Here is a 9,724-nt window from a genome sequence, read left to right as displayed (position 1 = left end):
TATGACATCATTGCCTCTGAACTGGATTATTATCGGATAGGATAATAACTTAGTAATTAACTAAGTCTGAAAGCAGAAGTCTAGGGCAAATAATTGCAAGTCTCTTCAGTGCCATGTCACAAAACGAGATGCATTGTGGGACATGTAGTTTATGGGCAACCTGCTTCTGTAAAGTGGCATGTAACCATATAATAAACCTATTATATTCTTTGCAAGCTCTTGAGGGGCCACATAAAATGAAGTTGCGGGCCGGATTTGGCCCCCGGGCCTTGAGTTTGAGACCCCTGCCTTAAATATATCTGAAGCAAAGCAATGAGTTCATACAGACATGAATTATGCCTCTTCATATCTGTTCTCATGGTTGAACTGCACAGGGAATATACATCTATTTTCACTGACAAAGCCCTTCATCTTTAGGTAATTATTTGTATTGTGGGAGCTTTGAGCGAGTGACATGTTTCTTAGACATAAAACCAGCTGTTCACACCAACTGAAGGGTGAGTGACATCCCCTAACTGTGCTCTGCATGAGTCAAGAGCAGATTCAATCATGATTTGAGGAGTATTCTTCGAAACGTGGAACAGAGCGTTCAGTCTCTTACGGGAGATGAAGGTGCGCAGGAGAGAAAGTGAGAGAGGGAGAATGACATGCTGTAAGAAGAGAGGCTGAAGTGGCCGAAGGTAGTTGAGATTAAGAAGAAGAGAGAGTGTGACAGACAGTTAGAGCGAGTGTAAGGGCACAAAGTTAGGGGGGGTTTGATCTTCAGTGTGAGTCATCCTTAGCGAGAACACTGTGAGTTCCCACAAGGGCAGCTCGCATTAAACCAACTTGTAAAGGTCATGGTTGCCACTCAAACACCATATTCCTGTACCCCCTGCACAGCTCAGTGTGTATAAAAGGAGATAGCACAGTGTGTTTGAACATGTGTGTGAGAAATTAATAAATGCAAAAAGAAATACGTAAGTCTGAGTTTACCTGTGCTTCTTTGCATGCGTAGTAACAGGAGGTTATAACGAGAGGTATAATAGCTGTCACTGCTTTGTTACTATGGTTACTGTGACATGATGACTTTCATTTCTTGTTTTATTTAGTCGTGCCTTGAATTAACCTCCGCTGGATTCTGATGCAAAGCTGAATGACTTATAAAACTGCCTGTTTTATATAGTTTAAGGGTTAGTGTTCTTATGTTCTCTGTCAAACTGCAAAAGTAATACATTAAATCTCATCTCAGTCTCATTTATAAAACATTTAAGTGAGAAATTTGGCTTTGAATTTTCCCAGAGACATTGTGGTGCTCTTACAGTTTTTCTCGATTGCTAACACACTAAAATTATACATAAAGCACAATTATTTTAACTGACACTCAAAGAGCAAAACATCGGCTCAAATCTCCAAAACTCTAAACACGTTTTCAGTTTTTCACACAATTTGCAAATCAACATTCCACTTTTTGCAAACCACTGCACACGTTTCTCCACGTAAGACACAGGAATCTGACATAAAGTCACGTGTTATCACATACATAACACTGATATTCAAAATGCCTCACACATGGACCAATGATCAAGAAACACGTTCCACCTGACCAAACACCTGAGAGCATAATTGTTGGCTCATCAATCAGGATGTTAGCACTATAAAAAGATCACAGGTGAGTACTTTCTTACAGCAACAATGGAAGCCAACATGGAAGCATGAGGAAGAGGAAGAGCTGGGGTGAGAGTGAGAGGAGGAGGAAGAGGTGGGGTGAGAGTGAGAGGAGGAGGAAGAGTACTCTCTAAAATGAAATGTTATCAACCATGGTTTGTCAATGAGAGAGGCTGGACAGAGGGTCCAGCTTAATCTAAGCCGATGAACTGTTGCCTCCGTAATCCGGACACTTAGACTTGAAAACAGGTTTTAGTACCCAGTTTTCAGCTCTGCATAATTCATGATATATCAGAGTTTATATCTGTTGTGTGAAACGTATTTACTTCATTACTGTAATTTAATTGTTGCATTCTATAACTTTACAAAAATCCTGCACAATGTACTGTGGTAAACTTACTTTTATGCAACACAGACACTGACCAACCACTATATCTTTGTTGTTTATCTGAAGGACTGAGAAACAAAGAGGTGCAGGTGGAAGGCTAAGGATTTTCAATGAGGCACAGGAAGCAGCAGTTTCAAACTGGGTTTTGGCAAACAATGCCATCACACTTAGAGAGATCCGAAGCATTGTAACTATGTGCTGAGATGCATGATGCACAATGTTATCTTTGAATAAAATGTGATTTTTTTCATTTGTATTTCTTTATTTACTGTATTTCTGTATACTCAAGCAATCTTTCTCTGCAGAAACCCCTATGTACAGAGCATAGCCCATAAAAGATAGAAGTGCTTTAGATTATGCTCAGCAGTGTGTAGTTGGGTGGTCAAACAATCCAGTATTATGAATGAAGTGTGTTATATTTGGTGCAAAAGTTGGCATTTGGTAAGTGTTTATGTAGTTTTGAGTAGAGTTATTCATTTAGCAGGAGACATGAGGTGTTTTGCACTTTGGGTGTGTGGTTTTGTGAATTGTGTTTAGTGTTTTGAGAAACTGAGCAATTTAAAAAAAAATGTGTGTTAGCAATCGAGAAAAATTGTAAAATGAGCCCTAATGACCCTGTCTTTTCAAAAAGCTCCACCAGATATGTTGACATTTTGAGTTTTGAATGAAATGTTGCAATAACTGCTGAAAGATTGATATGACATTCATGTCCCCCTCAGAACGAATTATAGGGTAACTTGTATGATCTTCTATCTATAGGCTTAAGTAGTATTTATTTTTTAGTGTAAAATAATATACACAGCTGGTTTTCTTTTGTTTTACCACCAAAAAGGTAGAATTGTTGTGCTTATGTTAGCCCACCTACTTACGGAGTGGGTTCACTTTCGAGGATTTAGCCATGTTGCAGAGCGATACTCCTACGGTAGCCAAGAATGGACAAACCATAAGATTCCTTTTGTTTTTATTTCCACTTTTCACATTCCGGGAAAGACCATTGCAGTTCTTGGAAACACTTGGAAAGGGGGGTGGTTGCAATCTGCAACTTCCCTTAAATTCAACATACTTCACTAACAACATTTGATTGAGTGACATCACCACGTCAGTCTCCAATTATGTGAATTGGGCCCAGATACCAAACAAATGACAGTTTCATCAGCCTCAGCTGTGATTTGTTTGGTGCTAACTAGCAGATGGCCGTATGTTAAGATAAGATGGTTAACGTAGTAAACATTGAACAGCAGCACATCAGCATGTTAACACTGTAGACTCATGATAGTTACATTTAAACGACAAGTAGGCATCTGTGTGTGTCCAGATTGCTTGTTAAAGTAATATCTCCCACATGCCCTTTTTAAAGCAGCTTCTTTGCAGGGTAAACACAGGTGGAATTGATACGATTAATTAGGTTCTCATTCGATTTAGTGTTACAGCTATTACAGTGAGCCCTTATGCACAATACCAGGGCCATTAAAGTTATTGATTACACCTGTGTTTACCCTGCAATTATATTTCATAATGGCCGCTGTGAAAGAGGTCTAGTTGGGAAAATGTTTCTTTCCTGCTGAGAGTGTCATGAGATGCTGCTCAATAAAGCACGAAGATTAGATACAGGGGAAACAAACTGGCTCTCTGTTCAGAAATACACCCATACTAACACCTCCAAAGCTTACTAATTAACATGTCAGTTTGCTGCTGGTTGCCTGGCAACCTTGTGGCGATTAGAAGACTCTAACATGCCCTGCACATGGATGTATTAGGAGGGCTGGATATGTCTAAAGGTGCCTCAGTGCCCATGTGTAAAGAACAAATCCCCCAAAGAGCATTTTTACCAAAGGTCATCTGTAAAATTGAAAATGCAACAAGCTCAATCCATGGAAGTTTTATATTTGTGAACCATAGCGTCCTCTTATGATACAACCCTGTTTCCAGCATGTACTGTAAAATGACATTATATCATTATTGGACTGATAACAATGCTCTTGAGATCAACACCAAGAAAACTGAGGAAATCATTTTTGGCTCACCATCTGACTCCCATAAAGTCCCCATTGTCATCCATACATATGAAATCAAGCAGGGAGCTTCATACAAATACTTGGGTGTAATGATTGACCATCCGTCTTAGGTCTTTTGGGGCGAGCAGAAAAATTATTCTGTTGTTCTTTACATCTGTGATCATGTCCATTCTACAGTACTGCAATACTACCTGGTACAAATGTTTGTCAGCAGCTTTAAAATCAAAACTGCTCCACCTGTTAAAAATCTGCTCAAAGATTGTTGGTCAACCCTGTCAGAGACTCTATGACTCAGCCTATCATAACAACCTAGTGAGGCTGTCCAACAATATCATCTCTGACCCAAACCATGTTCTGAACAGTGAATATGAACTGCTACCATCTAATCGGAGATACAGGGTCCCACGATTCAATAAAGTCCGACTGAAGCACTCCTTTGTGCATCAGTAAATCCTCACAGTAAATACAGAGCTAAATCCCAGATCAAATGCACAGTGAAGGCTCTTTGAGCATGTTTTCTCTCACTGATTGTGCTGTTATGTTAAATGTTTGTTGTTTGTGTTTCATGTATTGTGTCTGGATATTTGTCTGTTGATGTTGGACATGGAGCTGCTGTGACGCAAGTCAAATTTCAGACTTCATCTGACAAATAAAGTAATATCGTATCGTATCGTTTCGGATCGTGTATATACAAAATAACAGTCACTTCAGTGTCTTGTATTTGTGGAGCTCTTTTTAGCATCTTGCATCATATACGTCTCCACCTTCAATAAAGAAGAGATTTAATTGTCTTGGGCTTTATGACAGCTCGTCTGACACTTTTGCTTTTAGTGCCACCCTCTGACACTGAGACTCAAGTGGAGAACAAAAAAAATGCATTCAAAAACTGAGACGTTCAAAGAGAAGAAGCTGCAAGTAAAATCATTTACCAAGTTGAAGTTTAATGGAGGTGTTTGCTGTCAGTTTGGTTTACCTTCTGTTAGGATGCAAATTAGATGTGATTGTGTTAGATATAAAGAGCAAGGTTAGCTTACTTAAAGTCAATCTAGCTTAGAAAACACGAGTAAGTGTCGCCTCCAAAGAAGTGTTGATTCTGGCAGGTTTTTCTAATTAAGTCTTTACACAGACATGGTTATTTGTTATGTTTGTGTCATTATTATCCTTCATAGTTTTGGTCTAGTTTTTTCTTTTATTAAGACTGAATGTTAGTCCTGTGTCACATGTAAGCTTTGAATGAAGTGTGAGTTTGCATGACACTATTAACAAAAGCTTGAAAAACTGTCAAATCAAGTCATGCTAAATATTCTAAATAGCCCAATATCCAAAATGTGCTTCATCAATCAATCAATCAATCAATCAATCAATCAATCAATCAATCGATCAATCAATCAATCAATCAATGTTTATTTATATAGCCCAATATCACAAACGTGACATTTGTCTCAGTGGACTTCACAGTTTGTACAGAATATCAGTATGACAATACGACACCCTCTGTCCTTAGACCCTCACATCGTNATTCCCAGTAGGTAGCTGGTCTCTTCAGTGGACCACTGCTGCTTGTTAAGTTTCTCCATCGTTGTGTACAAACTGGATAAAACGCCGGCTTTTTGTTGTTGTTCAGGAGTTGATCCCGCCCCTGCCCCTGCCCCTGCCCCCGCCTTGACGTAAGCGTGGCGTATGTGGTGCTTTTGCTCTGGCCGGACCATTTTTTGGTGCTCGAAATGAACCGGATTCCGGAGCTATGAGGCTGCTCCGCTGCGTTGTGAAGAGGAAAACCCGGTGCTTTTCAAGGTCCAGCTCCGAACCGGCAATGAAACAGCGTTGGTGTGAATGAGGTAAGAGAGGACGGGGGCTCTCCGTTTCTGTGCAAATTCCTTTCATCTAAATTAATCGATGGTATTTCTCTGATGATGACAGAAATGATGAGTTAAAGTGCAACAAAGCCAAATTAATGAATGCATGCACAAACAATTCAGAAAAAGGACTTTGGCTATCGTATTTTCTTCTTTTCTACTTGCCTTTAGTTACAGAAGTGGGAGGCAGCTCCCAGATAATTATGTGGCTTCTTGAGTTTGACTGGGACCGGAGTTAAACAGCAACAAAGAACAATATTGCTCTCCTAAAAGTCGACTTCTGCTGACAGTCAGCTAAAATACTATTGCAGAGAATTGTGAAACCTCAGTATACAGCAGCTTGAGAAATGGTAGGACTCCAAAAACAAAAGCACAACGATGACAAAGGTTGGTATAATCTGCAGGTATTGTCGCTTGCAAAATGCAGGAGATAAAAAGGGCACTTTGCATGTTGGATACACTCACCCGCTGTATTTCTGCTGCACTCAGTGCCATTCCTTTACCACTCTGTCTCCTTTTTTTATATGTCCACAGTTTCAAATGCTGTTTGAACAAAAGATGGCACAAGACATTCTGACGTAATCAGGCCATGCAGGCAGACATTAAGTGACATTTCCTCTATCTGTCAAGCAGGAATGGGAAAATTACAAACTGACATATCCTCCTTTCCGTTTTAATTATAAGTTATACTAAAGGTAAACAATTTATACAATGTTGTTGTTATGACAACCAACAAAATGGTCCTGGTTACCTGGACTATTCTTTTGCATTTGTCCAAGTATGGAAAAGCTTACATTTTCATTCAAGGTTTAAAAGTAATATTACCAAAACATCAAACTAATTAATTAGCATAGCACAGATGTAACGCCCAACCAACATCTGGCTTTTTTGACTCACAGGTTTTTTCCTGATCGAGCTCAATTGGGCAGTGATTACAATTTAACAACAGCATGGCAGACTTATTTGGTCATGTGCTGCTATGTGACAAGTTTTGAAATGATTACATAATAAAGATTTATAGATTTGTTATAATTTATCAACATGCAAAACATACGATTGGTGCGTTTAGTAGAAATGTGTCACTGACCGATAGATGATGGATACTTCTGACAATTTGAAAAAAGTCTTAAGGGAATAAAGTTTTCCTCCATCTTCATTGTGCTTCTGCAACCTTTGTCAAAGCACACATTGTTCTGAAGATGTAGAAAGGATGATGCCATGATAAAGCAACGCCAAAGAATATGAACACACACAGCCACCTTTGTTCCACTGTATACAAATAAAGATGATGCTCTAAGCTAGCACCGGTAATATACTGGGTCAGCCAAAAGTGTAGCCTTATCTTTTATAACAGCAGAACTATTCTTATTTTTAACGTCTAGTTTAAACATGCTAATGGTTTCCTCCCAACATAGCAGGAATGCAAACTTTAGATGAGAAATTGCAATTTGCTCTCATTTTCTTGATCAGTTGCAAAAGTTTGTGTATATGGTAAGTGAATAATATTTCATGACTGCCACAGAAATGCCTTAGTGCAGCTGTTCACATCCCCTCAGAGTCAAGCAATTAAGGCAGATGCTTCTTGTAGGAAACATTGTGTTTTGTAAGCATTGCTGATTTCAGTCAGATTAAACAAAACAAGAGTGAAAACACACCTCAAGTCGGCTGAGGAAGAAAAAAAAACAAGCCTCCCGAAGACTGACAGTTGACTGACTCAACCCCAGACACAATTCTCACATCACTGTCAGTTGCTTAAAAAATACAAGGAAACAAACCCCAGGTAATATTTTCTTTACCTGTTGTTTTTGTAAACCTCTGGACTGACACAATCCAATTTAAAACAAAGATAAAAGACACATAAAGTGGATTTGTGTCTGTTATTCCTATGGGGAGGTGAACGGCCTATATTGGGTTCATGTTCAGAATCTGCCCACAGCATATATTAAAATCCAACTGGGAGACACAACACTATTATTTTGAAACTTTGAATACATAATGACTCTGCATGTATGTAATGTTGCTATGCTATTGTAAAGTTGAGTCACCAAATTTGTGTGTCTCCTGAAATATGATATGAAGCAGTGTCACTTTTTAAACCTCATTAAAATAGCATGATATTCAATCATTATTTGAGCGCAGTTTATTGTATACTCAGCTATTCTTGCCCCAATTTATTTCCTATTTCCTCAGGTTATAATTGAATAAAAGTGTGTGCAGCAAATGTGATTTTAAGAAAGTGGCATAGCCACCATAGGGCCAGATGCTTCTCATCGAGGTGGTATGAAGATTTTCCCTGTGTGGAATACAGCGCTTTTCTGTAAAATGTGCAGACATTTCTCCAGCCCAGGAGCTGAAGGTGCATTTACGAGGGATGGATATGTAGAATGGAAGCACCTGCGTAACTCATTGGAGAGACATACAAAAAGTGAGGACCACTGCAAGTCCATGAGCAGGTTTGAATGCTACAACCTATTGTTGCTGTTGCTATAGTGCAATAAAAGAGTTACCTAACTATTGTAAATAACCCAATTTGTGTTCTGTGAAACTGAAAAGGATATTACATTATTTTTGTTACTTTTGTTGCAGTTGTATGTCTTAAATGTAATTTAGGTTAACTTCCTGTTTTATTTAGATGCCTTTATTTTGAAGGCGAGTTTACGCTGTTAACAGGAAGTTGTTGTTGCTATGGAAACAACAGAAAAGGAGCGGAGATTAAAGGAGAAAAGTAATATCTACATATAAAGACGGAGAAAGTAAAGGATAAAGTTTATGTTTAAGTTTAGCACCCCCCGAAGAGGCACAAGGTTGGTATTAACTATAATATAAAAATGTGGGTTGTGTCCTAATTCGTTTGTAGGCTATGCTGTTTTGTAGCTTTGCTGTCTGTTTACAGTTAACATTTGGTAGTATGCTAAAGTGATTCTAATACGGATGGAGCCTAAATGTATTTGTTATTTTTGTGTCTTTATAGCTTTTACTTTGATATTGGAGATTTCAATCAATTCATATCATCAGTCAAGTCTTCGACCATAGGAAATGCTACAGCGATGCTTGGCAATGGGCATTATTATTATAGGCCAGGGCTACCTTAAAGTCATTTTTCCCCCTGGAAAAAGCTGGCCCACCCTATTTTATACAGGCCCGCCCTAAAGTAAATGTCTGCCTACGCTACTGCCCTGGGCAAGACACTTCACCCCAAATTAGTCGGAATTCATACTGATCATTTATGAGGAGCGGCCTCTGAATGTTGTCAGGCTATAGGGGTGAATGTTAGCCCCGGCGATCCGTGAGGAGATTCCTTTGGATTATGTCGGAAGACTTTAATGTCTAAACTATGAATTAAGGTTTCAGATTAGAAAATGACCATGATATGATTTATATTATTGTCATATTGTAACGAGAGAAGGTAAAACCCTGTTCAAGTGTGGACCAATTTTTCTTCAAATAAACTGATCCCACCAGTAGTAATCTTCATCCCGCTTCCATCACATTAGTATGCATAAAAAAGTGACAGGTCACACCTCCCCAAATTATGCAAATGAGCTAAGTCCCGCCTCGCCTTTGATCGAGGTGTGAGATCTCAAGTAGGTGTGATATCCCAAGTAGGTGTGAGATCCGTCGATAGGAGGGGGGTGATGTGTATTCACAGGTGTGAAAAGCCCCCACTGTTGCGCCTTATGGTGGTATACATAACACATTTAAATAGTATTTTTATTTTTTTTAAATGCTGTTGCCAATACATTAGGTATGCATAAAGAAATGGACGGGTGGCGCCCGCAAGTGTGTGGTGGTGTGTGTGTGTGTGTGTGTGTGTGTGT

The 9,724-nt window shown here is 39.0% G+C and overlaps 1 long non-coding RNA gene across 1 annotated transcript in view; it reads right to left on the bottom strand.

Annotated features, from left to right (window-relative positions):
* The window catches only part of LOC104964882 (uncharacterized), a 17,962-nt gene extending 8,602 nt beyond the window's left edge, over nucleotides 1-9,360 (bottom strand). The window contains exons 1-2 of the long non-coding RNA XR_800477.1: nucleotides 9,271-9,360; nucleotides 475-477 (exon numbers count right to left, since the gene is read on the bottom strand). This is a non-coding gene — a long non-coding RNA (uncharacterized lncRNA). The remainder of the gene's footprint in view (nucleotides 1-474; nucleotides 478-9,270) is intronic.
* Nucleotides 9,361-9,724: the final 364 nt, after the last annotated feature.

Source organism: Notothenia coriiceps, unplaced genomic scaffold (assembly GCF_000735185.1).
Source record: "Notothenia coriiceps isolate Sejong01 unplaced genomic scaffold, NC01 NC01_scaffold00037244, whole genome shotgun sequence".
Classification (NCBI taxonomy): Eukaryota; Metazoa; Chordata; class Actinopteri; order Perciformes; family Nototheniidae; genus Notothenia; species Notothenia coriiceps.
The sequence above is the reverse complement of the archived record's forward strand: the minus strand, read 5'-3'. Positions and strand labels throughout refer to the sequence as shown.